Genomic DNA, 27,644 nt, shown 5'->3' with positions numbered 1-27,644 from the left:
GCTGAGAGAAGCAGCAGCCAGCTAACGCCACCGCAAGATAGCCCACCCTCCGCTGAAACCGAAACCGAAGTGCAAATTTTCGGCTGAAAACTTTGGGACCCACATATAATACGAGGCACAAATTTTACATATAAAAATTTGGAAAAAAACCTCGTATTATACGCGGGTTTTTACGTAGGTGTGTTCGAAAAAAAGCCATGACATTAGAAAAAAAAACTGCTTTTCGGTACTAACTTGGGGCCGAGAATGCGGGATTTGCACACCATTTCGCGATTTGCGCCTATATTTAGGATGTCTCTGTAGCTAGGTCGTACTTGCCGGCAGTGGACTAATCTGACGTTGCGCCGCCTTGATAAGCACACTTCGCTGTTATAACTCCACTTTCCAAGCATGACGAAGCGGTTCTTCACCGCGTGCAGCTAAATGTCGCTTACAGAAGTTATTTTCGATTCAAGATGAAACAGGCCGCTTCCCCCTTCTGCACTCTTTGTGACGTGCGCGAGGACGTGAACCACGTATTATGGGAGTGTACGCGGTAAAGAGCAGCTAGAACGTCCTTTTTAGTGTCCTTGGGTCTTCTGCTTTCTAGAGGACTAACTCTAAGTGACGTGCCAGGCTCTTGGTCGAACTCTAAACGAGCATCTCGAGCGCATTGTCTTTCCTGCGAAGCACAGGACTTGATCAGACTCTTTAAACAGGACTCTCTTAATGAGCGCATCATCTTCATCACAGTCATTATTCTCATCTCTTCATCGATTTTTTTTAATTGCGATAGTATGCCCGTTGGCATAAATACTATGCTACAAGTATAGGTTCACTCCCGTTTCGCGAAGAAACGCAAGGAGGGAGTGGTGGTGGGGTCCCCATATCCACCGATGAAGGTCAGGTGGTCTGCCAGGGTGGAGGCCTGTGCCTCGAAGGTGTCGTGTTCTGGCCGCTTGCATTGAAGGGCACGTCCACAGCGAGTGTTCTGTGTCCGCATCTTCGGCAGGAGCCGTGCAAAAGGGGCAGTTCTGGTCGAACGGGGCATGGTAGCGTGGTGGCCACTCCCAGGTAACAGTGGGAGAGAGGGCTACACCAACACGAAGTCTTCGCAGCAAGACCTCCTCCTAGCTAGCGAGTCTGCTAGGGAGGTCTGTTCCACACGGTGGAATTAGAGCTCGTGTGGTGCGACGAAGATGTCCTGTCCTTTGGAAAAAACTGTCCTGGGGTATCTAGTGTCAATAAAGGCAATGGTCGTGGAACAAATGCAGTGTGGCAGGCACCATCTGCCGCAATGTGAGCGGGAAGCGTATTTAGCCGGACCCACGAGAGCCGCAAAAGGCAGGGGTACGTATCCAGTATGTCATGACTCATGAATGTCCCGCGAGATAGCCGAGTTGTTGTTCACTCGACGTAAATCACGTATGGCCGCCGTGGAGTCTGTATAAATTTGTAAAGTAGTACCTCCAGGGGCTTGATGAAGAGAAGGAGTTACTGCTTGCAAGCCGTCCCGGATGGCCGTAAGCTCAGACAGCATAGACGGCAGGGTGCGGCGTGTTTCGTAGAATCACGTTTGACAGGCCTCTAGGTGGGATGGACATTGTAGTGTTGTCGTCACCACGTCGCCCTTGGCCCCAGCGTCCACAAATGCCTGTACCACCTGGGGTTGAGACGCAGCCGCCAGTTCTTGTGCGACCGCGAAAAGCGTATCAGTGTATCCGTTGCATCGATTGTGAAGTTGCGTTAGTGGCCGGTTGTCGGTCACCTGGTGGTATAGCCAAGGTGGCCTGGTAATGATGCAGGCTAGAGATGTGGGTAGCGAACGACCCATGTAGTTTCCTAACGCCGCTACCTCAGCAAAAAAGGTGAGTTTATGCATTCGGGCGGACCGACGCTGATGGACAAGCTCATCCAAGGTGTCAACTTGAGCGTCAGCCTGAAGAGCAGGGATCGGTGTTATCATAGGAAGGCAGGTAATTACCCGCACTGTGGCTCGGTTAATTGCCTCAAGTCGAGCCCACTCCTCCTGGTTCAGGTGTTGGAACTGTACCTGGTAAACAAGCCAAGGCTGGAGTACAGACCGCACCAATAGACGGGCCATTTTGGAACAGGAGCCATTAGACGTCTGTGAGATGCGTCGGATGAGGTGCATCTGTCCCGCTTTTTGGCTAGCGGAACGTAACCACATAGACGCTGACCCAGACGCATAAATTTCTAATCCCAGCACGCGAAGTGAGGTGGGCGTGCGTACAGGTTGGCCGCAAAGTTGTAATGCGATTGGAGACACTTCCAGTAGGCGACGGCCCCAAGCACTGGCCACAGGCAGAATAGCTGTCTTTTCGACAGAAAGTGTCAGTACAGCATATTCGCACCACTTCTGCGGGTCAGACAAGGCTTGTTGGAGGCACGCGGTTTGCCGAGTCAGGTCTGAGTGTACAGTCCACACTGTGATGTCGTCCGTGTACATCAGAAAGTGCATGTCAGGCATAGAGCCGAGATGCCAGGCCAGCGGCAACATAATAATATTAACAAGGAAGGGTGAAATTACCGATCCCTGAGGCACACCGCGGACAGGCGTAAAGTGACCCTAACTCGTCCTACCAACGCGAACCTAGAAGGATCTTTTTGTGAGTAAGTTCCGGAGGAACGGGCAAACCTTGTTCGGGAGAAGAAGGCTTTGGAGAATTTCCAAAATGGCTCCGTGGATAACGTTGTCGTATGCCTTTTGTATGTACATGGCAAGCACTGTGCGCACTTTGCGTGATCGGCCGCCATGTAACAATATTGACGAGAAGTGATCAAGCCCATCCTCGGTACCCAGACGGGGGCTAAACCCGACCTGCGCCTGGTGATCCCACCCGAAAGTGTCCATCCACCATTGACGCCGGGTTGCCAGCATGCGCTCCAACAGTTTGCACAGGGTGCACGTCAAGGCTATTGGACGCAAACTAGGGAGCTGATCGGGTGGCTTACCAGGCTTCGGTATCGGGACGATATCAGCGAGGAGCCAAGATTCTGGTATGTGACCAGAAAGACAGACTTCATTAACGGAGTCAAGGAGATTGTTGAGGGCTGGATCGTCGAGGTTCTTATACACCTCGTACGTAAGGCCATCTGGCCCTGGAGCGGTCCGATGTTTGGCGTGATCAATCGCAGCAAGGAACTCGGCTATCGTGAAAGGCGATTGAATTCCACGCACGGCGTCATCAGGAGGAGAGGAACCGACGTGACTCGGCAGGGGAAACAAGCACGGGTTGCCGGTTGGAAGAGTGTCATAGGCAGGGAACAGGGCGCGGGAAACATCGGCGACAAATTGAGCAGGATCCTAGTCCGATTCCAGACATACACTGGCTGCCGCATCTAGAGTGCGGCCTCCACTTTCCATCGCCCGAAAGGTGCGCAAGATGGATGACGTAGTCGGCGATGGGCCGAGCGATTCACACCAGCTCAGCCATCGCTGCCTTGACAGACGCTTCTCATGACGCCTGGCAGCCACATTCAGACGTTGAAAGCGTATTCGGGCCTCCACAGACGAGGGATCTCGGGAGGCAGCGACTTCAGTTTGTTTGCGGTGGGCCCATAACTGTAAGAGTCGAAGATCAGGCTTCAGCCGGGATTCCTCTACCCATGTGTCCTCACAGGCGCTTCGCAGGGCTTCCTTAACAAGAGTGATGGGGTCCGGACTTGGCGCCCTGAGCATTGTGTTGATATTGTCCCGGAACATATCCCAGTTTGTTACAATGCAGCGCCTTCGTAAGCGACGCGTCGAGGTTGAGACAATTCCAAGCCTGATTGGATGTTGATCACTGCCCCAGCCGTCGGCCTCTCGGTGCCAGGAGACCGTTTCATTTCCAAGCCACCAGGTTAAGTCGGGCGGATAGGGTGGCATCCAGGGATGATTACATCGGCGCGTAGGACACGAGATATTGTTAAGGAGGGTGAAGTGCGCATCGCTGAAGTAGTCAAGTAGCACCCGTCCGGGTGCACTTGTGGTAGCATAACCCCAGTAGCTATGAGGAGCATTAAAGTCCCCGGCCACAAGTATTGGGCAGGCAGCGTGGCAATGCTGTAGAGATGTCAACCAGCCAAATCTTAGACGAGGCGCACGTCGCTATGTGGGCGTACATAACATGACACCAAGATTATTGCGAACTTGGGCAGTTAAACTTTCACTGCAACCACTTCTTGCCATTCCGTAAACCACATGTCTAGGGGGATCTGAGTCTGCGGATAAGCCGTGAGCACATAAATGGCGGCTTTGCCTGGCGGAGAACCTTTGGAGCCACAACGCCGATCAGGTATGGATGGCGTAGTGTAGGCCGTGGAATTTCGGAGGCCAGGTAGAGAGTTTGTCTCTTGTCGTATGAAAGCCCAAGCTCGCAGTTTGCCTAGGCGAACACATTCCCGAAGTTCTCCAATCTTTGCTGTGAGTCCGCGACAGCTCCATTGGACTATATATTGTGGCACAGGCATAGTGAAATGAGACTTAACCTAGTTGGGATGCTAACACTGACACCAAGTTCTGCAGCTGCTTCATCACAAACTGTAGAAGCTCATGGTGTGTGAAAGCAGAAGGGACAGGCTTTGGTGGGGTTCTGCTTGATGGGGCGAAATGGGGCTGACTCGACCGGTCTTGTTTCGATGGAGGCTGACGGGGCGGGCGATGAATTAAGCGGGCACAGCGCTGTGTGAGCTTACAGTCACCTCAGTTTGCAGCAAAGCCAACTGCTGTTATATCTCTCTTAGCTCTTCCGTAACCGGAGACAATTGCACTGTTTGACTGTGCTGTTTCTGCCGGCGGCGGGAGCCACGGAGCACATCCCGGTACGATGGCTGGTAGAAATCCAAAGGCTCCAGACCGTCTTCTTCTACTTCTTCGCTTTCCTCCGCCAAACAGCCGAAACGGTTGGACAGAGGTATATCGTTGGGCTTGGATTGGCGTCGGAACGCGCGCCGCTTAGCGCGACTAGCTTTGCACTTAGTAGGGCACTTTTTATCCATGATGTCATGTTCATCCGTGCTACACAAACCACATCGAAACTTAACTTGCGGTGAGACGGACGATGACGTAGCCAGTGCCTCTGATGCCGTAAAAGCCGGTGGTTCCGAGGCCGTTGTCACTGGTGGTTCTGTGACAGGGAATGGGCACGACTTGCTCATGGGTCCCTGTCGGAAGCATTGATAACAACGCACCACTCCGGCCTTGTATGGACGTGGGCGAAGAACGAAGCCGTTGTAGAAAAGACGATCCGGTGGCTCTAACGGGCTTTGAAGAGTTACGAGACACGTGCGGCCAGCTCCCATGTAGTGGACAAGAAGAACCTGGTGCGTGCAGGGACTCCGGAACCGGGGGGGGCAGGGGGGGTGGTTGCCCCCCCCCCCCCAACATTTTTGCACAGGGGGCAGGCCCCCCCCCCCACTTTTCGACCGCTTATTCTGAAATCAAATTTTTCACAAAACCTACAGTTAAGTGTTCAAACTGGCGGTTGTGTGGTCCAATGCTTTCCAAAAGTCTCTTTGCGAGCTTTGCGTGTCTCTCCCCAGGCTCCGGAGGCTCTCGCACTGCGTACTGCCGCGTGAGGTCGTTCTTCACAAACGACAGCAGTAAGTCAAAGACCCCCGGTGTCATCCTGTAAAACTTGAAGAAAAAAAAAGCGTGATCGCCCTCCCGCATGAGCCGCATCTGAAAAATAAGGAAAAAGGATCTGTCTGGAGGGTGGGAGAAATGTGCGGCATCGTAAAATGCACCCCCTTTCAAAATGCAGAATGAGAATAGGTCTGCATAGCCGCCGGCCAAGTTTTTTGCCGGGCAAAGCAAGTGCGAAATGTAGGCGAGAATCTCATGCAAGGCAGAATTGGATGCATAAAAGGAAGTTTATACACCATTTTCCTTGCTAGAGGTGGGCGCCGCCATTTGCTTTTTCTGACCGGACGCTAGCGCCGTCTATGAAGCGACCGCCGAAACTTCCGCGCTGGGCTGTTAAGTGCTCCGTTCTTTCCGTGCGTCTGCTCGGTACCCGTGCACTACCAAGTGAACCGTAGTTGTTTGGCGTTACGTTAGCTGTGGCAGTGCTTGTGTGTGTGTGTTCTGTTTTGTTTTCATCATCTGCGGACGGATTTTAGGTCTTCATTTGCTGCCAGAGCGGAAAATGCCGATCCCGGCTGTTGCGAGCAGCAGTAGCACTGTGGTGGTGGTGGTGCCGGTGGTGCTCCGCAGTTCCGCGATGCAAACGTACCGGTATGGCACCGACTGACATAGAAATCGATATCGTGGAGTAAATACGCGTTTTCAAAGCCACCGTGCTCGTTATGTTCACCGATTAGTCATGTTTACGGAAGCGCGGACGTTGAATGCGAAGCGCGCACAGCATATGTGGGTCACGGTGATCCGTGCTCGCGATGGACATTCGACGAGGCGATCGCTACGCTGTTGACATTGCAATATGTTATATAATCTTTCCTAACTAGACTTATGACGGTTACTGACGAAACGAAATTACCTGGACGGAAAAATAACACGACCGCACAACCAGTCAAATTACTATTCGAAGGTTGAGCAGAAGGGTCGACGTTCGGGCGAGTTAATTTTGGTTGATCATGATCGGGATTATGATTGACCTAACTCTGCGCAGCGCATGTGGCCTGTCGCTCGGAGCCCACCTTTGTGAAACCGCTACTTGCATCACAAATGCTTTACGCGGCCAGCAGTAACTGTTATGTAATTGTAATTAGATTCCGTGACAACGCAAAAGGATTAGAAGCTTTTCCTTTGGCCGCGTTGTGAACAGGATGAGCTATTTTCCAAATGCAGCGTTCACGCGTATCTCGAGCTTCGTTTCCACATTGGGCTGCCTGCTTATCCTGCTATCGACCAGCAGTGTGCGAAGGAGAAAGTTATCCTTTCATATTGTTTGGCAGTGTAATGCGTTGGCCTGAAAAAAAGTAAACAAAACGCCGTGATTTTAAAGGTTAGATTAGATGAAAAGGGTATTGTTTAATGCCAATCGGCTGTAATGACCAAACAATATATGGTATTTTAAATTGACTACAAGGAACCAGAAGTTATTGTAATGTTGTATTGTATCGGCGCTCGTGAAAGATCCCCAGGTGGTCAAAATTAACCCGGAGCCCTCCACTACGGCGCGCCTCATCACCCAGAAGCGTCGGGGCGTTAAACACCATAATGAATCAATTAATCAATCAATGTTGTATGGTAAAGGATAAAGTTGCTTCTAACATTTCAGGGGGTTCAGTTCCCTGTCGCAGCTTTGCGTGTGATAAATGGATTTTGCTCCGCCTGCTTGCCGTCCAAGTGCACCCAACAAACCCTGGAGTTGGTCGTTGGTACAAAGTCGTTGCGATTTATCAGCGGCATCCACCAATATCTCAACTCGGTGTGTGTTGGGAAGCGATGCAGCAAAAACACGCCGCAACCGCACTGCATTTTCTCCAGGCAGTGTCGTGCACATGCGTGCTGTCAGCGACTGTTTCTCGCTTTCTCTGCTCGCTTTCTCTGCCACCACCGCGCAGTGCTGACCAAGTGACGTTTGCGCCTTGAACGGCATCGCAGCATTGGCTAAAACAGTTGAAAGTTCCGCAAAAACTAAGCACGCGGTGCGAAATACCCCTTGTATACGCAGCGGAGCATACCGCGCCGAGCGATGTTAACAGCCCAGCGCGCACAGGCAACACTGGTCGGCCGCCGAGAGAACTGGTTTGAGAGTATTTTCCTCCTTTCCCGGCTGCTTATGGAAAATGGTGTATACTTACTGCCGTCCAGTAGAACCCTTCCCGTTTCCTGGCAAGGAAAACCGGTCGGACCCAACAGCCCGGCAGATCACCTGTGAACAAAGTCGCATATCCTTCGAACTGACGTTGTTGCTTCGAGCGTGCGACCATTAGGGAAATTCGCGTCTAAACACCTATCAGATGCATGGGCTTACAAATAACGAAGCACAGCAATCAAAATAATTGCGGAGGGGTGCAGCCCCAGGCGACGGCCCCCTCGGGTCAGCTCAGCCCCAACCACGCTCAGCGCAAGGGACGCCAAAGCCACGCGTTTTCTTTTGTAAGGTAAATTCCTTGTACAGAAAACTGCAGTTTTCTGTACAAGGAATTCACGGAATTCCCGTGTGGTCGGGTCACAACATATATGAAAAAAAATATATATATATATATACTCCAACCAAATACCTCTTCGAAGTTTCATAGGTTCCCTTTATCAGAACTGACTAAATTTGGCCCTGAACGGCAGTTATGCAGAAAATGTTTCTTTTTAAATTTTTTTCTCCCCATGGCGCACCGAAGGTCGTGCGTGGCCTTGGAGGGGGAAGCACCAAGAAAACTACTATTCAGCATTCCCCGACTTGGCTCGAGGAGAATGCCTCGAAATAATTTCTCTCGGTGTCAGTCACCTGCGCCCTTCCGAGGTATATGCGGTGGTCTTATGTTTCGCAGTGTTAAGCTAATGGGCTGCGCTGCTTGACATCAGGACGTCATTGTGTGTCGGCGGAGTCATTCCGGGAAGTTTTGCGTTTCACCGCTGTAAATGGTATGGCACCACCCAAAGGAATTTCGCAAATAACCCCTCGCGCTTTTTCTTATGGTTTTGTGGGCAACAAGAAGGCCTTACTTTTTGGGAATTCGGGATATCGTCTTGCTTGCCGCTTCGGCGTACACGTAAGGCAGACGCGGGGAGGTCGTCGGGAGATGGGCTTGCCTGGGCGTCATTTCGTTTTTTCCCGCTTCTTGTAATATGTTGTGCCCGTACTGACCGAGACCCGTCTGCGCCTGCGCGCGCGGAAGGGCGAGGAGGCGCGGGCATGGGCGCGGGCATGGCGAAGGCAGGCCCGCGGAACTAATCCCCCAACCGCGACGAATGCCCTCTCTAATACCACACCTCGGCGATGCTACGTGCCACCGGACATGCCGGGAAGGGAAACGCAAGGCTTCATCTCAGCGTAGAAAATTGGCGCGTCACGCTTTGGAGGGGGAAGCAAGGAAGCACTGGAGTAATTTGAGGCGGGGAAGAGAGGGACGCTTGTCATTGATTGCTGAAGAGCGCTGTGATATATGCTCCAAAGGGGACAGGTAATCTTCCCCTGTCTATGCAGCACTGCGTGAAGCACAAGCACACTGCAGCACAGGCACTGGCAGACTGCTACAATAAGTGGTCAATTAGCTCTCCCAGGCGGCAGAACAGTGATGGGTCAATGTATCCTGCAAATGGGTGCTTTAGCTGGAAGTGAGTTGAGCGCGGGCAAAGTTAATGGAGGTTTTGCGGAATAAGCACGCAATAAAAGATGCCCATGTTCGTTGTGTGTGTCACCCCTGAACCCCTCTCTCCCGTTTCTTACGAACCGGCAAGGGTGCCGTGCCCGTGTTGACTGTACCATGCGGTCCCCACATCCCGGTATGGCGGAACCCCTCCCGAGGACGGTTTTGCAGAAAGAGGCATTTTCATTCTTGCGATTGGGTAATTTTGTTTTGCTGCGTTTATCCCTAGCCTAAGAGTCTAGGGAACGGTGCTATAAAATGGCAGTGCCGAGGTTCTCCGGGCGCAACAACGGCAATGTCTAAAAAACAGAAACGCCTCTCCGAGTTTTTGGAGAGCTCATCATTAAAGGGACACTGAAGTGATATGTAAACATTGCGGGATTACTTGCGCAAATTGTAGTCCGGAGTCCCCAGGCCATGTTTCGACCACCCTGGGCGCGTTTACGCGATTTTATTTAGTAGAAAAATTAATTCGAAAATGCTGTCCTCCTCTCTTTACGCTCGCCCATTTTCTGCGGCGTTTTCGTGTGACGTCAGGAGGGGATAAGCTGGCAATTGGCCGCGCTACTGCACGGCCCCCCGGCCTTCAGACAGTCAGTCGGCCCAGCGTTTCGTCCGCCGGCCGCCGACGGGTCGTCGCAATTCGTTCGCTCAGTTGAAACGAAGCCAGGACACGTTTGTGAATGGTAGAATTTGCCTTTCTTTACTTGTTAGTTTGTACACTGTATCTAGCTCCAAGTCAAGGTCGCTTCACACAAGCGCTGCACAAGCGCACATGCGACGCTCCGCTGACTGGTATGCCAGTAGGAAAATATAAGGCCTCTTGAAGGCGGGAGAAGAGTCAGCGAAGTCAATATAGGTACTAAGGAAATAAAATCAACTGATATTTTTACGGTACAGCGTAAAACTAGGGTGCGGGAAGCATTTTTTTGCGCTGGGCGAACAAGCACAGCGGTCACACGACTACACATCTGCGAACGCTTTTTCGTCTACGAAATGCAATTGCTAGACGTGAGCTATCGTGGAAACTCGGGCGACGCTTACTGCACGAGCGCAATACAACAAATAGTCACCTAAGCTGCTTGAAATGTCAAAACTAAAGAAAAGTGTAAACTGGTTGTACAATATATACCCTATATTAGCAAGTCCTTCGCGTCCCGCTCCGTGGCTCAGTGGTCTGGGGCGTTAGGTGTGTCACCGGAAATGTTTTGCAAGTCACGAGTTCGAATCCCCGCGGGTGCGTGCTTTTTTTTTTTGTACGTTAACTTTTTTGTTTTCCGCCGATGTTTTCTATATTGAGTTCACCCTTTTTTTGGGCCGCAACGTTCATGGCTATACGAACTAGTTCACAAAACGCGCGCAGGCTGGAACTGGCGCGCTAGCGAGTTCTCGTTGGCGTGCTGTTGCCATAAGCACCGACTGCTTGCAGGCAGTGGGCACAGGCCAGAATGACCAGACCCTTGGCCTGGTGCGAACACGCTTTTTACGATACAGGCATGAGGGAGGCAAGCTCCAAATATGGGGGAAAAGCGCATGACATTTGGGCGTCTGCGGGTACGCGGAGGGCGTTCATGCACTGCGTAGGTCTCGGCTAGTGAATGCTACGACTACAAGCCGTCCTAGGAGGCTTATCTTTATGCATTTTTACAGCTGACAACATGGCAGAAGCGCGGTACGATGATTACTGAGTTATTGAGAATGCCCATCCAACAACGCCAACCGTTTTTTTTTTTAAGAACCGAAACCGAAACCGAAACTTGTTTGGTTGCTCACCTTGGGCATCGTCCAATCACGGTGCGGCTCCTCCTAACGTCACAGCTTTAGTTGGTGCGGCCGCCGCAAACCGCGCATGGTAGTTTTTCTTCTTTCGCGCTTTGTAAAATAATTACCGATTTGTCAACCGAATAAACGATGAAAAGTGTGCTAATTTGAGCCAGTCTACGCAGTGCAAGCAAAAACGGGAGCTTGACAAATTCACTTCAGTGTCCCTTTAAAGCGTCGACGTACAAGCGATGCCTCGACCTGTAAGTCAATTTCTTCAACTGATCTTACTTTACATTGTAACTGATGTCTTGTGTTAGCTGGCAATGTGCACAATTTTTCTGAAATATATGCATGTTGACTTCATGATGTTTACGCGAGTTCATAGTAATTTTGAAGTTCATTTATTTTGCCTCATTTTACTTGTTTCTATTCCACCACTTCCACATTCTTTTGTATAAATATTGTCATTTCCTCTACGGAGAGACATCGCCTTTCCTAACAAACTATTTCAATGACTTTGTTCGCGCTTTCGTTTTCGTACATGCATTTTGTATTTTTTCATGACACATCGCCCGTATACATTCTTTCACAACCTGTTTTACGATGTAAGAGGTTTTTCCCACACTTGTTTGTGTTGATAGACATGTCTCGCCCTCAATTTTTAACTTGAATGTCGTATCTTTTTGTTACACATCGCATAGCATTATATTTATTCTTTTACTTATCTTTTAAAAACTGCATTATTTTTGCCATTGCCCCGCCACCTTCCCCTAGTGGCTTTTCCACATGAGCGGTGCCATGAATGTTTGAATTAGAACTTTACAATTCTTTTCTGAACGCGATCGTTCAGAAAAATGCCGGGACAAGTGTGCATGCTAGCTACCATATGGAGGGAGACACCTGGAGATTCCTTGTGGGTGGCATTCTTTCCTCAAAGTACACACAGTACACACAAAGTACACACGGACGAGGTGCCCGTGCGTGCATTGCGTCCAGTATCATCTGCGCGAGATTACAACTGCGCACGGCAAAATACAACCACAATAATCAACGTCACTAGCATAAGAGACCCGAAACGCGCTTTATAAACCACCGAGCGGACGGTTGAACCTTAGCCCCCCCCCCCCCCCCCCCCGAAAAAAAAATCCTGCCTACGCGCCTGTTCACAAGGTATATTGCGTCACAGTTTTTTGTCGCCAGTTTGATTATTAATGTGTTTCTATGACCCTTCGTATTTGTGCTTGGGCTGGCAGCAGGAAACAACTGTCATGAAAGTCAACCAGATGACCATGCGAAAGGAGCAGCGAATATGGACGGTACGTCTTTGCGATGTTTTTTTTCTACCATGCTATTCATGTGCTTTTCATACTCTTTTGTGCGTGTCGCGCATTTTTAGCACTTCTAGCTATTTTTTTCAACGCATTATAAAAACGACTCATACAGTGTGGATCGACTAATAATTATTTTTATCTCACTTGTTACAGAGACCCCAGAAACGGTGGCACCAGGTGGTGAGGCCCGCTCGGCAACAGACTTCAGTCAGGCAACCTCGAATTGCGGCGCCTGCGCTCCGATGGAAATGGCAAGCCACAACGACTCGACCCCGCATGTTCGATCACTGCCGCCAAAGAGCTACAAATTTCCAAGCAACCATAGTGGAAGGTCCTGTAAATATGCATGGTTTGAGAAATTCACGTGGCTCTCGTACGACTACGAACGCGACGTCGTGTTTTGCCATTTATGTCAACTAGCCTTCAAGGAAACAGGAGAAAAAGACGTTGCAGCAGTGGAACAATGTTTTATTCGCAACGGGTTCAATAATTGGAAAAAGGGTATTGAAAAATGTCAGCGCCATGAGAAAAGCCAATTACTGCCTCTCCGCGAGCCGCCAACTGTCGAGAGAAAAGGGAATCCGTGTAGTGCAGTTGTTATCTCAACACAGCAGCAGACAGCAGGAGGAAGCCAGGCAGGCTCTGCGCGCAATAGTGAGTTCAGTGCGCTACCTATGCCGCACGGGACAAGCTTTGCAAGGGCAAACCAAGGATGACAGAAGTCTTCTTGACCTGCTAGATGAACGATCACAAGACGTACCTGCTTTGAAGAAATGGCTGGAGCAGCGAGATAAATGGCTCAGCAGCGACATACAGAACGAGCTCATTGAAAACATGGCGCACACTGTGAAGCGGGACATCATCAAATACATCAAATGCAGTCCATTTTATGGAATCATAGCTGACGGTACTACTGACGTAACAGGGAATGAGCAATTCACATTTTGTGTGCGTTGGGTAGACGGAATAACACTGGAAGTTCGCGAGGAATTTCTTGGCATGTACAATGCACCCGACAGCAGGGCTGAGACCTTGTATAAAGCCGGGAGGGACATGATTTTGCGTCTGGGCTTGGACTTCCATAACCTAAGGGGGCACTGTTTTGATGGGGCCTCGAACATGGCAGGCAGATTTACTGGCGTGCAGAAAAGGATTACCGAAGCGGAACCACGGTCAAAATTTGTGCACTGCAGCAACCATTGCCTAGACTTAGCCCTCCAGGAGGTAGCAAGGAACTGCGGTGTCGTCGGTGACGCTCTGAACATTGTAAAGGATGTTTTCAATGCAATCCTGGAATCGAAAAACCGGAAGGCTGTTGATTCAAGCGTCGTACTTCCTCCGGGTAATGATGGCGGTGAGCAGGATTGTTCCGGGCCAAGCACCCTACTGTTACCACTGTGCCCAACGAGGTGGACAGTAAGAGTAAAATCAATGGAAAGGTTCGTTGAGAACTATGAAAGGGTGCAGGCGACTTAGAAGGAACTGCTAGAAGTTCCAAGCTCTCTAAGTGGCACAAGCAGTAGACAGCCATGAAAGGATATGAGAAGGTATTAAAGAAGTTCGAAACTTTACTAGGGATTAGCCTTTCTATAGCACTGTTTGGCCCATGCGAGCAATTAGCGAGGATTCTTCAATGCCCAGTTTACAGCGCTGCAGGAGCCAAAGAAGCAGCAAAAGCCCTTTGTGACCGCTTGGCAAAGTTACGGTCTGACGCATCATTTGACGTCCTATGGCAGCGCACAAACTCAAAGGCAAGAGAGTTAGGTCTAAAGGAACCTAGTGTACCTAGAGTTTCACAGCCGCCCAGAAGGCTTCAGTTCACAGACAAGCCTCAGGAGCCTGCAGCGCTTGACACCAAGTCGTCACAGAGAAAAGGGTTTTTTGCCGCTATCGATCGTATTACCAACGAGATCCGACGGCGATTCGAACAGCCTGGCATGGAGCAGCTGATTGGCCTCGAGCGCATTTTCACCGACGCTGCTGAAGGTCGATACTTCGCGGCAGACGACCTAAAGAATATTTTAGGAGTACACGCTGCAGATTTTGACATCAGTATAGCTTTCAGCGCAACTCGCGCTTCTCCAAACGCTCCTGCGTGACGAGGGTCCGGCCGCAAGTGAACGCATTCTACAGATACTGCAGGGTAAGTCTTCAGATCTGCGAGAGATGATGGACCAGGTTGTCCGGTACCTGCAACTCGTGTTTTCTGTGCCTGCGTCAGCTGCTTCAGGAGAGCGATCTTTCAGCGCTCTGAGGCGAGTAAAAACATTTTTACGCAATCGAATTACACAGAGGAGGCTGACACACCTTCTTCTGCTCCACGTGCACAAGAAGAGAGCTGCGGAACTGATGCCGTTATGAGAGAGTTTGTGTGTAGAACGGCAGAACGAACCTCAACCTTCGGCCGCCTTTGAGAGCCTCCCCTGCCCTGACCCTCCCGTGCCAGCCATGAAGCTCGTCTATCAGCGCTAATAGCTTTGTAATTACAGTGTCTACTTTCTTGTTTATTGTAACATTTCTGGAGTTTCGCCCTTTTAAATTTACTTCACTGCAGGAGCGAATGCTGAAATATTAAAAAAACATGTTTTTCCAGCTTTCGAACCCGTTTCATCATTTGCGCAGTCTGCGCAAGCATTCCTTACTTCTGAAACTATTTTTAGTGTATACCAATGCAGAATAAATGAGGATACAAACATGTGAAATAAATACGAATAAATTTAAACAAAAAATAATAGACGTCAATAAAATTATACCAATTAATAAAATAATAAAATACCAATATATAAAATGGCTAAATATGAGAAATAAAAAGAAAACAAAACGTACAAAGCCGACAGACGAGATCAAGAAGCTTGCGGGGATAAATTGGTCGCAGTTAGCACAGGACAGGGTTAATTGGAGAGCTATGGGAGAAGCGTTTGCCCTGCAGTGGGCGTAGACAAGCTGATGATGATGAAAAATGAGGCAGTACTTGCCCCCCCCCCCACTCCCAATATAGTTCCGGAGTCCCTGGGTGCATGGAGCACCGGATACTGGCCTGCAGGTTTTCAGGATTCTCTCCGGGGTCTACCCCCGAAACAACATAGCGTCGGATGTCAGTACCGGATAGCAGGTACGCCTGTATAGGTAGCTCATTTTTTCATACATCTGGTGTAGCAAGCTAGGCGCCTTGGCCCGGCTGACCTCACCACTATCATTAAAGACTATTCTCTCTCTCTCTCTCCGCTTTGATTTTTGTTCGTGCAGTTGGATACAAAGTTTCACATTCCCTGCTGCTGTATCGTTGCGTCAAGTTGTTAAAGGTACGTTCTCGGGACTCAAGTAGGCATATTTTCTCTAGCCTGATACGAGGGATGTTCAAATTCGATATGGTGCTCGTATCTGCCTTTATTTTTCTCCTTTACTCTTCCCGCTCTATCCCTTCCCCGGGGTCGGAATGGCAAGGTAAGCTATACAGCTTGGTTATTATTCCAGACCAACCACTCTCTGTGATACCCATCCCCTCTTCTGACAACCTCATGTATCCTTCATTTGTACTTCAAACTCGCGGATTACTTTTGATCTTTCACACGCCCCGAAACTGTCTTGCAAGCGCTTCATTCCCTCCTGCGCTGCTGAGCATGAGGACGCGGGTTCGATTCCCGGCCGCGGTGGCCGCTTTTCTGATGGAGACGAAAAGCAAAGACGCCCGTGTGTACGACATTTCGGCGCACGTTAAAGATCCCCGAGTGGTCAAAATTAATCCGGAGCCCTTCACTCGGCGCGCCTCATCGCCTGCGTTGCGTCGGCGCGTTAAACCCAACAATAAAAAATCCCTTCCCTCCCTTAATATGACCATTTTTCTACGCCGTTTGATAAATCTGAAATGCCTAGACAATGTATTATGAATTTTATTGTTTTATTTTCCCTCTCCCCACCGACAAACGCAGTGCTGTTGGTGTTGAAACACTTTCATTTGTTGCAAGTATCCACGCGTGACAGCTGGGTCAGTGATGGTTATTTTTATCAAGTTAAACTTAAATTGGTGCAGCCCACACTGGGACTAAAGCACGTTCTGCGGGCTGCTTTCAGTGCTTTGTCTTGTGTGTTTACCTGCATATCAAGGACCCTAGAAATACTTGCAGAAATTAAAAGAACATAATGCTGTGCTACGTCATATGCTCAGAAGTTCTGACACCGGAAAAGGCTACTTTGTAGATGCCCAACATCCCCGTAACTAAATAATTAGGTCTGGCGGACGGGGTAGCGGCATTTAAAACCGAAGCTCAGTATGGCGTGCTCAGTTCAGTCAGTATGGCGTGCTCATGAAGTGTAGAAGACAGAGCGAAATCTCGCTACGTTTTGAATGTTTCGTGGTGGCTGGAAATAGCAATGGCAAAAACAGCCTTTGCCTTTGCAGTTGGAGGTAATCACTCTGTCGCGGTGAATGCCCATGTACACACAGATGACACTTAACCATTGGGAAGGTTATGCTGAAACTACGAGGCGAATTCCTGCTAAATAAACCTAGATGGTCATTTGTCCCAGGCCCGTACACCATGCAGATACGGCATATTACCGACACCCACACGTTGCCAACTACCAATTGCCAACTGTTGGCCCTAGAATATCTCCAACCATTTACTTGGTATTGCTCTTAAATCACGTGGTACAAGACATTGCCCCCCCCCCCCTGTGTTGTGGGGCAGGGGTGGGTAGCCCCCACACTCCCACACACAAACACACACGAACTCCCCACGCCCCTATCGACCCATGCTGTCTCGGCGACCATAATATAATCGCTGTAGCTGCATTCACAATCACAAGTGGTCTGACATGCGCAACCTAGTGCGCTACAGCCTAAAAAAACCCTAAATTCCATCTGCGGATTGCCGAAGGGCTGCAGTAAGCCCTCTTTAAAATTCCGCTCCCAACAATTTGAACTCAACCTACTCCCCCCCCCCTTGTGTGAATAAACGTCTTACAACAATAACAGCGCGCTGATGACGATCAAAGAATGGGTAGATGCTGCGGGCGTAGGGCAAATACGTATTTGCTCATCACTCAACAAATAAAGTTGGACAAGTCGCCAACTGCGAAGGGCGACATGCAGTCGGGAAGCTTAGGGACGACGAGGATGCAGGACGTCGCGCTACTAGCTACTTGCCCACTTGTTTGGTATCTTCCTTGCCCGCTCGATCGCAGCGTTGATTTTGAATTTCGTGCCCTCACAGATTTTCTGGAAAACGATAAACTGCCCTTACTTTTTCAAGTTGTTTAGGTTCGAATGGGCACAGACCCTACTAAATTAAAATTAACGCATTGTAGTTATTACAAACGAGCCCGATCAAACAAGACACGATCTTCGCACTGCCTGACACATGGTAGCAAAGGCGTTGGATGAACTTCGCCAATATTCATACGGAATATGTTTATAATGCCTGTGCAGACTCGTATAGACATTAACCTCAGTTGAAAGTTCCGAAACAAACGTTTTTTAAGCGTTCGTTAAACCTATGAAGCCTAACGGCCTGTCTGTACATATCATATCTTATTTAAAAGAGTTTCAGGCATTAAAGAGATGCTGATGCACTTTTCGAAAGAACACGCGATTTGTGCGGGCATTTTGTAAAATTTAACAAGACTAGATGACGAGATGACAAGAACTTCAGCAGCTCGCAAATGTTGGGCTCGTCTGAGGCTGCCATACAAAATGTCAGACTTCGAGTGAAAGATATGCACAGTGAAAAAAAAAAAGGCCTGATAATCCCAAAAGTAAATGGTAATACATGTTTATTACATTACCTGACCTTTGCTGGTGCCTCAAGTAAGGTACGAATGTTTGTATTTGCCGCAACTTTCAAAGATATCTGTGGTGTCTTGATGCAAATGAACTTATCCATCATCTAGAGAACTTAAGAGGCCAATGTGCCTGTGGTTGATCAATGAGCGTATTTCTAGGTTTTATCCCCGAACCATTAGCCCCAGAACTTTCTTTTTTGCAGGGCATATGCTGCCCGCTCGGAGTGCGATACGAAGCGTATCGATCGCTATCTAAACATTGGGACATCGTGCATGCCTTAGAAGCTTCATTGGGGTATCCAGCCGACGCATCACTTGCATTATCTAAAACTTCCATCTCCCGTGGCACACGGTAAAAAATACTGCATACGTTTGAATTTGAGACACTTTATAGTGTGCTTCAATTTTTCATTTTTTCTCGTTTGCAGCTACAGTTAGCAACTGAGAAAAAAAAAGTCAGGGAAAGAAGTAAGTGTAATTTCTAGGCTCAGGCGGCTATACCCCTGCCGTTCCAAAGTTCACGGTAGTCGGGATCAATAAAAATAGGCGGCACGCCCATTCGTCAACCTGTCCGACGTGCTCGGCACGAAACAAAGAGCCACAGATTTCCGGGAAGAAATTGCTACCCGGCGGCCTATTCCCCGCCGCCTGTGCCCCTTACTGAGAACCGTGTCGATCGCTTTCTTTTGTAGTTCAAAGGGCTGTAGAGTGGAGGGCTCCCCGGAACAATCATGCGCCGTGAATCCCGGTAATAAGGTTTCCCTGCAACCCATTCAATTAACGGGAACAGGTGAATAAATCACAACAATCGACGTTTTGTTCGAAAGAAACGGCGTCGAAACACAACTGGTCTTTTTCCTCGCTACTGCTATGACGGCGTGGGCTGAGGCCGCGAGCTTACAAACGGGCGCGTAAATATTTGCACAAACAGTTGTTCTTCAATGTGGTGTCAATATTTAGCGCTGCTGCTTGTGCTGGGTTTAATGTTTGTCGTCCAAACGAGACTAAACAACCCTGAAGTTGCTGGTGTAAAGCCGTTCCTTCCCTGACACGTTGCTTCGTAAACCAACACAACGAGAGGTAAACGATAGGACGACAGATATGACGCGAATACGTGTAGCGTTGCCTCTCAAGTGGGGCTTGTGCTTTCTGGAAACGACCTGCGGGTTGCCCAACTGATCAGAACAATGATGTGGACTCAACAAGTAAGATAACTCGGTTTGTAAAATTGTGAAACTCATTTCAAAAGCCTTTAGGTTTATTTGCTTTAAGTGGTGTTACGAAGGGGACCTAGTTAGGCCAAACTTATACAGGTAAACCTTGCATCCTGCGTGAATGCGCGCGTATAAGAAGGTTGCCGCTCGCTCAAAGAAGCACTTTCCAGCCATCTGTCGATGCATGAGTGAAATGCGGCTGCGTTCTGGCATTGCGTGATAGCATAATTTTGTTCCGGCAAGCTGATTAGAGAACGAGGTGGGCGTTGGGAGCGTACATTAAAATACTAACAGTAACAAAAATAACAACCACAACAACAAGAAAAATACAGGCTGACTCGTGCGCTAGTGCCCCGTTCCTTTCTGTACGGTACGCAGGTGGTACGCAGAGTTTGTGTGGAACGCAGGTGGTACGCAGAGATAGCGTACCGCCTTGATTAGGCTGATCTGTAGTACTGTGCGCCAGAGCAGATGATTTTTGGGTTGATTTATTTGTTTTCTTATGTACACGAAAGTTGCCTAAATACTTGAAGAAATTCCAATAAAACTTCCAGCTAAGGTTCAGCGTTCGCCCTGTATTTTACAGTTCTAGCCCTGTCCATCCGTGCACCCAGCGCGGTTATTGTGTCCAAACGTCTAGCAGCCCGACTCTCAACGCAACTCGAATGTTTTGTTAACATACCTGGAAAGCCAGATAACCCTGGACAAAATATTTACATGCGTACGCATGGCACACATTCACTATAGGTTTCTTTTTATTTATCTAGCGACAACATTGCAGCGCACCACGAAAGATATTTCTCTTGGAGAAAAATCATCACTTTTTCATAGAACTACTGTCAAATCCCGTTATTGAAAACCCCAGATTAACGATTTTCAGATTAACGAACATTTTGAAAATCCCCTACCAAATAGTACCCCTTAATTTCTGTGTAAAAATATTTCACTACTATGAATTTCAGAACACCGATCATTTCAGAATAACGTATCAAATTTTATCATCCTCATATAAAACAACACTTCAAAATAACTAATTCCAAGTGTACGAAATTACTCATGTTGGTGTGAACGACGACTAATGGTGGTCATGTACAGCTATCATCATCAGCATACTAAATGCGCGTTAGCTCTATCGCCATCGCCTGCGCTTGGGAGTCTCGCCGCCATTCTAGCCAGTGGCGGCGAAAACAGAGTGAATAATGCGATGTTTGGGAATCGGATCAAGTCGCATAAAAGCTCGCCGTGAACGCTGCAGTCACCTTTGAAGATTACGTGCAGTGCGACGATGAAGCGTGCACGTCTGCTGAACTGACGACTGAAGACATCGTCAACACCATTGGTCGCGATGACGGAACCAGCGACGAGGACGCCGAGAGCGACGACGACGACGCTGAGACAGGGCCCGCAAGCCAAGGCGAAGAAGCCGTGTCTAACGCCGATGTTTTGCAGTGCGTAGCAAAAATGCGCCCTTTTCTTAGAAGGTGCACCAATGCCACCGATGCAGTGCACAAGAACGTGGACAGCTCCGAATCGTTCGTCTTGCAGCAGTTGAGTGGCACACGTCAGGCAAATATCACCGATTTCTTCAAATAAACGTGCATCCAGTCCCGCATTAGAGGCTAACGCGATTGTGCACGTGTTCCCAGTAAAGGTAGGTGGATGCTTTTGTTACGTTCACAGTTTTTACCGGGCATTTATTTTTCACTATAATGATTATGAAAATAATGAACTATTTTTAGCGGTCCCTTGAAATTCGTTGTATCGAGATTTGACTATAGCGCGAAGAAACACAGCAACATAGAAATAGAACGGCACAATGGTAACTCGTGGGTTTAAAGAGCATGAACGCACTTGTAGAGTTTTGTTTTAACATTATAATCCCATAGCCGTACGGTAGGCTGCGTCTATGTGGGTTGTAACAATTTGGGGAGATCATATGTGGTTTCTTTTTTTTTAAAGCGTAATGAAAACTTCTCGATCCACCAGCATGGTGCCTGCTGACCACTTAGGTGGCATCCCTTTTTCCATTTATCCGCGCCAGTGTGGTGCCCACAGCATGAAACAGTTCATGAATCTAAAAACTAAGGAATTCCTCTCCCAAAGGATCCTTTTGTCCCCTCTACGAATGTTTTGAAGTATTCTCACTCGGTCCAAGTAACGTTTTGTGAAGATCAACTATTGAAAGTGCGAGAACTTAAACAGCGTCCTTTCAATCGCCTGAAGAGTTGAATGCAGTCGGTTAACTTTCCCAATGAGCGTCGGTTAGGACACCAACAAATACATTCGGCCACGAAGGCTGCCTGCTCAGTTCAAAGCACCGCAAATAGCTTCAGCTGGGAACGCCCACAACAGGGTTATTTGCGCATACAGTAAAAGCAACAGAGGGCGGCTAAAGAACTTCACCTCTTTCTGACGTTCACCGAGCTGTGTGAACGCCTGTAGCTGAGAAAGTAAATGCGGGCGAGCTGCCATCATCACATTTACTTCTCAAAGTTCGTTCTCATCTCAACCCTTTATTCCACGGCCGAATCAGAAGGTAGCCGAACCAGTTGACATCCCGCTTGACCTGCTTACCTTTCCTTTGAGTTTCTTCGTTTCCATGGCCTCGTCGGGGGGTGAAACAAGTCAAAGACGTACGAACTTTAAAAAAACTGGAAGGCGCGTCTGTTGTCGCAGCCCGTTCAAGCATTCATGGAATGCTGTGAACGACCGGTGAAAGAGGCTGTCCCAACAACGGTTGCAAAATCAAAGATCAAGGCACTCGAATCCATGAATGAAACCCGCAGAGTGTCGATGAACCGATTTCAAAAAAAAAAAAAAAAAGGTGGCAAAATAAAGATAACATGCATTAACAGGTATCAGCGAAGCCATGGCACGGTGCTTGAGTCGATGTACTGCCAGAGGTCAGAAAACCGGACGTGGCGTTGAGACGCGAATCCGCGAAACGCTGCTTCGGGGTGTCGCGGTTTATGCTGTGGTTTAGGAGACCTACAAACTTCGATTGCAGAGACTCTATTGGCGCGCAGAGGCTTACGCGCGTGGGACTTCTTTTGAGCTGAGCACCAAAGCTTCCCCCCTAAGGCTTTACAACACTTCGCTCTTTCCTTCTCTGAAGTCGATTTTCGGCGGAGGACCATCAACGGGGCGCTTTTCTTATGCCCACGTCAAGGGAGATCGGTTCTTGTCGAGCGCGGGCGTCATGAATCGCTGAAATGAAATATAAGCAATTGACTGCAAAGTGAAGGAGAGATAAAGAGAAAAAAACTCCGTTTCTAAGCTTGAGCATTTTCCTAGAAGGATGCGGTGTGCATAGAATACGCTAGGGCAGTCCTACTGATGCCCCGCGGTAGGAGCCTGAGTTGGTTCTCAACCGAGAGGTTAAGTGTTTATCGTCTCGTATCCTGTGGGCTTGACTTCGTCGCGTATTCAGCGTATTGAAAGCGACTAATGTGCATACCTCACCCTTTCTTTCGTTTATTTTGGTCGCGGCGAAGGAACTACATGAGCACGGGAAAATTGAAGAGCATATAATTTGCTCTGCAAGTCTGGGAAAATATTTTCCTTTTATACAACCGTAAATTATGCTCAGGCAAACTTGCTGCCTTGCTTCGAAGGCAAAAATGGGGAACCTGGTATGCCTCAACTTCAACCTTAGCCTTCAAGAAACTTCAGTGGGATAATAATTATGCGGTGTAGGAACTAGGAAATTTGATATCTTAAGCATATTGTTTCTGTTCTATCTGGATTCATTTAAAGGGACCCTGCAACACTCTTCGTGCAGTGCAAGTAAACCTGCGCGACGTTTAGATTAGGCTTCCAGGAACACCCTAGCCAAATATTACACGTGCACGTGAAGCAGGAAGCGCGCCAATCGCCGTGAAAGACGCGGAAAAACCAATCGCGCTCTCTTCAATTCTCCTCATTATGCACCCCTGGCATGGCCTCTGCGACGTCAATCGGGCCATGACTGTCCTGGCTGTCCTATTGGCTGTCGCTGATCAACTTCGCGGCTAAATTCTGGCATTTCCTGTGACGATCAGCCGTCGTCGGCGCAGTGTATGAACCCCTGCTATGTCTGAACCTGTCCGCATGCTTTTGGTGTTTATTTTGTTTTGAGTGCGCGCGGAGGTTGAGTGACGAACTAAATATTTCACTTTCAACGAGCTCACTCGACAACAAACGTTTATTGCTCCAAATACGCCCTACCAGCCTGAGCGCTTGCTTGCGAGCAGGCCGCCATGCCTGCTTTTTTGTGGAACCAGACCGGAAATAGACCCGTCCACGTTGCGGGGGAAAAGGACGAAACTTCCCGGCCTGTGACATATCGAAGGCCGCCGAACAGAACGCCGCGCGCCGCCCCCCTCTCCGGGAGAGAGCGCGCAGCTTTCGTCGCGTTGTCCGCGGTTGAGTTGGGAGGGAACGATTATGCGCGATTTTTCACCGCGCGTAGTTTCGGTGATAGCGAACGGATTTTTATAATTCTTGCGGGATGAGATTGCTGGGACAATTGACTTTACTCCAAAATACATTCCGAGTAGTCGATGGTAAGTGTTGCAGGGTCTCTTTAAGCACTGCATCTGGCTTCTGTTCATAAAGTTCTCGTCAAAACCCTGTCAAAGCAAACTTTGTCGCACTTATCAACCTTGTCAAACCTCGTCACCTTTTTGCTAGCGGTGAACCAGTTGTAGAATATCATCTATGTTGTCTGGTTATTTAAATGATACCCTGTTTATGTAAGTAAAATAGGATTGCGTGCTGCTGATTTATTCTATTATAGGAATGAATGATTGCTCGAGACGATACCTTTGACATTGGCTAAGAAGTTAAAGAACACTATCTGTGCAGCCGATGTCACTTTTATTAAACATATCCCAAAAGTGATGCGTAATCTTTGAACTACACCACGATTTTTTAATAAAGGTCAACACAGAGAGCGAAGCTCAAGTGTTTTACGTTTTTAACCAGCAATAATTCAACACATAACAGTGCTCCAGTTGCCTTCAATAAGGCCTGATTTCATTACCTTCAAATTATCATTTAGGACCAGATGGTGTTTTAAAAGCACCCACAAAGACTTGTTGCAACATTTGACGCAATAAAAACCAGTGTGTGGAACCGAAAAAAATACCTGTTCGGTGGCGGTTCTGGTTCAGGCGAAATCATTTCGTTCCGGTTCAATTCCGGTTCGACAAAATCACGTACCGAACCGGTTCGCGAACCGGTTAGGGAGCTTGAACCGGTTCGCGAACCGGTTCGATGAGTCGAATTATCACTGAAATTTAAAAAATAAACATCTATTAGTTTAAAACGACAGTCAAATCAAAATACAAACAAAAGTTCAAAATGCTGCTGCTACCCAAGTGCAGTGGCGCAATTGCAAAGCAAACTTTAAACGACTACGAGATATTAGAAAAACAGATGAAATGGCGACGATTTACCACCTACGTTTTCGCCCAGACTTTATGTTGTTCAAGTGACTATTCATAAAGCCACCGCCAAGAGATATGACGGTGGGATATATTTTATGCCCGTTCCTTTTTTGTTGAAATCGCAATCGTCGCTATGGAATCGCCCATCACGCGAACCTTGAAGCCTTAAATTTAGGCCTGCGTACTGGTGCGTTCAAATACCAGCGCTTAATACCAATGGGGCACATTTTTTATATTGGTAATAAAACAGAAAAATCCTACAACAGGCGCATAAATACAACCGATGAATTAGATTATTTGGTCACTTTGAATAATTTGTTAGCTGTCACCTTATCAAATGTGTTAGCCACCATTTCGTTAAAAGTATGGTTTAGTTAAAGCTCAGTCACTGCATTATTGGTCAGACCACTGCAATTCCTTTTGTAATAGCTATACCGGATGTGTGATGATGATGATGATGGTTGCATTTTAATGGCGCAAGGCCAACTGTGGCAAAGAGCGCCATAAAAAAGATGGTTAGCTACCACATATTAAAGTCAATACTAGAAGTGAATAGCACCAGAAGTAAAAACAAATAAAGACAATGAGGATGGCTGGTGTAGAGGGCCAGGTTGTGATTATGCATGATACGATATGAGATTCAGAAATTTAACTTCTGATCGATAATTAAAAACACGTTTGATAGTAAACATTGGTTCATCGCCTAAGAAGTGCGATGGATGGAGTGGGATTTGTTGTCTGTGGATTTCTGGAAAGTGTTTGCGTCGTTTGGTGTGAAGTGCCTTGCATGTTATTAGTATGTGCACTACGGATAGGGCCTCTCCGCACCTGCCGCACTGGGGTCTAGGAGATCCCGTCAGCAGATACGAGTGAGTTGCATGCGTGTGCCCCATCCGTAGCCTAGCCAAAGCGACTTCTGTGTTTCTGTTGTGTGAGTCAGCTGTGTACCGTCCCAAGTGTGGCTTTATTACATGTAGTTTGTTGTCTGTCTGTTCGTTCCAGTGTGTTTGCCATGTTCTGCGCAGATGTTGTCTTATGTGTGGCTTGAGGTCTGTATATGGTACGCTTGTTATGTCTACAGTGTTCCTGAGTGCAGCAGCACCGGCGCTCTCGTCTGCCTACTCGTTCCCAGCGATCCCAGCGTGTCCTGGGACCCAGCAGAGGAGCAGCCGATGCTTCTCCGCATACACCGACATGATAGTGTTGAATACAAGATTAACTATGTGGTTTTTGGGGGGTGTATGCGATGACAATGCGCGAACAACACTCAAAGAATCTGTGTAGATGATAGAATTGGGAATTTGATTTTCAGGGATATGTCGTACAATCAGTAAAATTCCGTACGATTCTGCTGAAAAAAATTGTTGTGTGCACGCTCATGGTTCTGGCTGCATTGAAATTTGGACCATGAGCAGCGCACGACACCATAGTGGAGGTTTTAGAAGCGTCACTGTAGAATTCAGCACGTGGGTATTTGAACTGCAAAGAAAGAAAGTGCTGCAGTATTGCAGCTCGCGGTACCCGATTTTTGTCAAGCTTTATAAAAGAAAGGTCACAGGACACAGGGCGAACTTGCCAAGGCGGTAAAATGTTTAAAGAGGATGACCTGTACACGTCTAAAAACGAAGCACTCAGATACGAGGCTCGCTCTCTCGCTCGAAGTGAAAAAGGCGGAGTAACGGATGGGCGATTTACAAACAGCACAGATGTGGATGTATCGTTAAGGACAGGATAAAAAGGGTGGTTATTCTGAGATGAAATTTTAAAAGCATAAAGTAAGTCCATGTACGTTCGCTGGTTCTCAAGGCTCCACTTATTACATTCAACATATAGACTCTCGACATGGCTAGTGCGAAAAGCACCCGACGCAAGCCGTAGCCCCAAGTGTAGTACTGGGTCAAGCATTCGCAATGCTGTTTTACTCGCCGACCCATATACCACACTGCCATAGTCCAAACGAGACCCAACCAAAGCAGTATAGAGCCGTAGTAGGAGTTCTTTGTCGGAACCATACGAATTGTGGGAGAGAACCTTCAGGATATTCATTGTTTTAAGACATTTATGTTTAAGTTTCTTGATGTGTGGAATGAATGTGAGTTTCTGGTCAAACACAACACCTAAAAACTTGTGCTCCTTGTTCACAGGAAGCGACACGCCATTAAGTGTAATGTCTGGGTCTATATGGACCCCGCGCTTCCTAGAGAACACAACGCAGGAGCTTTTTACAGGATTCAATTTAAAACCATTCTTGTTTGCCCAGCCGGCAAGCTTCTTGACGCCGAGCTGGACTTGACGTTCGCAGATGGACATATTACATGATTTAAACGATATCTGCACGTCATCTACATACATAGAGTAAGAAATTGTAGGCGGCAGTGCCTTCCCAAGGGAGTTCATCTTTACTATGAAGAGAGTGCAGCTTAGAACTCCACCTTGCGGCACGCCATTTTCCTGCACGTGTACCTTTGACAGTGCAGAACCAACTCTGACGCGAAAGGTTCTCTCTGACAAATAACTAATAATGGTATTTAACATGTTACCAGAGACACCGAACGACTTAAGGTCAGTAAGTATGCCATAACGCCATGCGGTGTCATAGGCCTTCTCTATGTCAAAAAACACCGTAAGACAGAATTGCTTGTCAATGAAGGCATCCTTAATGTATGACTCTAGTGCCACAAGTTGATCGTTTGTGGATCTCCCTGCCCTGAAGCCTGCCTGGCAGCTCTCAAGAAGACCGTTGTACTCCAAAAAGTACACAAGCCTCCGGTTTATCATCTTCTCGAGAAGCTTGCACAGGCAGCTGGTCAGGGCAATGGGTCGATAGCTAGCGGGAGAAGAAGGGTCGTTCCCTTCTTTCAAAAATG

The 27,644-nt window shown here is 48.1% G+C and overlaps 1 long non-coding RNA gene across 5 annotated transcripts in view; it reads right to left on the bottom strand.

Moving 5' to 3' along the window:
* The window catches only part of LOC144153074 (uncharacterized), a 621,787-nt gene that overhangs the window by 41,509 nt on the left and 552,634 nt on the right, over positions 1-27,644 (bottom strand). For all 5 annotated transcript variants that reach the window (XR_013319302.1, XR_013319300.1, XR_013319305.1 and 2 more), the window contains one exon: positions 7,753-7,823. This is a non-coding gene — a long non-coding RNA (uncharacterized LOC144153074). The remainder of the gene's footprint in view (positions 1-7,752; positions 7,824-27,644) is intronic.

This window comes from Haemaphysalis longicornis, unplaced genomic scaffold, assembly GCF_048455015.1.
Source record: "Haemaphysalis longicornis isolate Haplotype H1 unplaced genomic scaffold, Haemaphysalis longicornis Haplotype H1 scaffold_9, whole genome shotgun sequence".
NCBI lineage: Eukaryota > Metazoa > Arthropoda > Arachnida > Ixodida > Ixodidae > Haemaphysalis > Haemaphysalis longicornis.
This window is presented reverse-complemented; position numbering and strand designations above follow the sequence as displayed.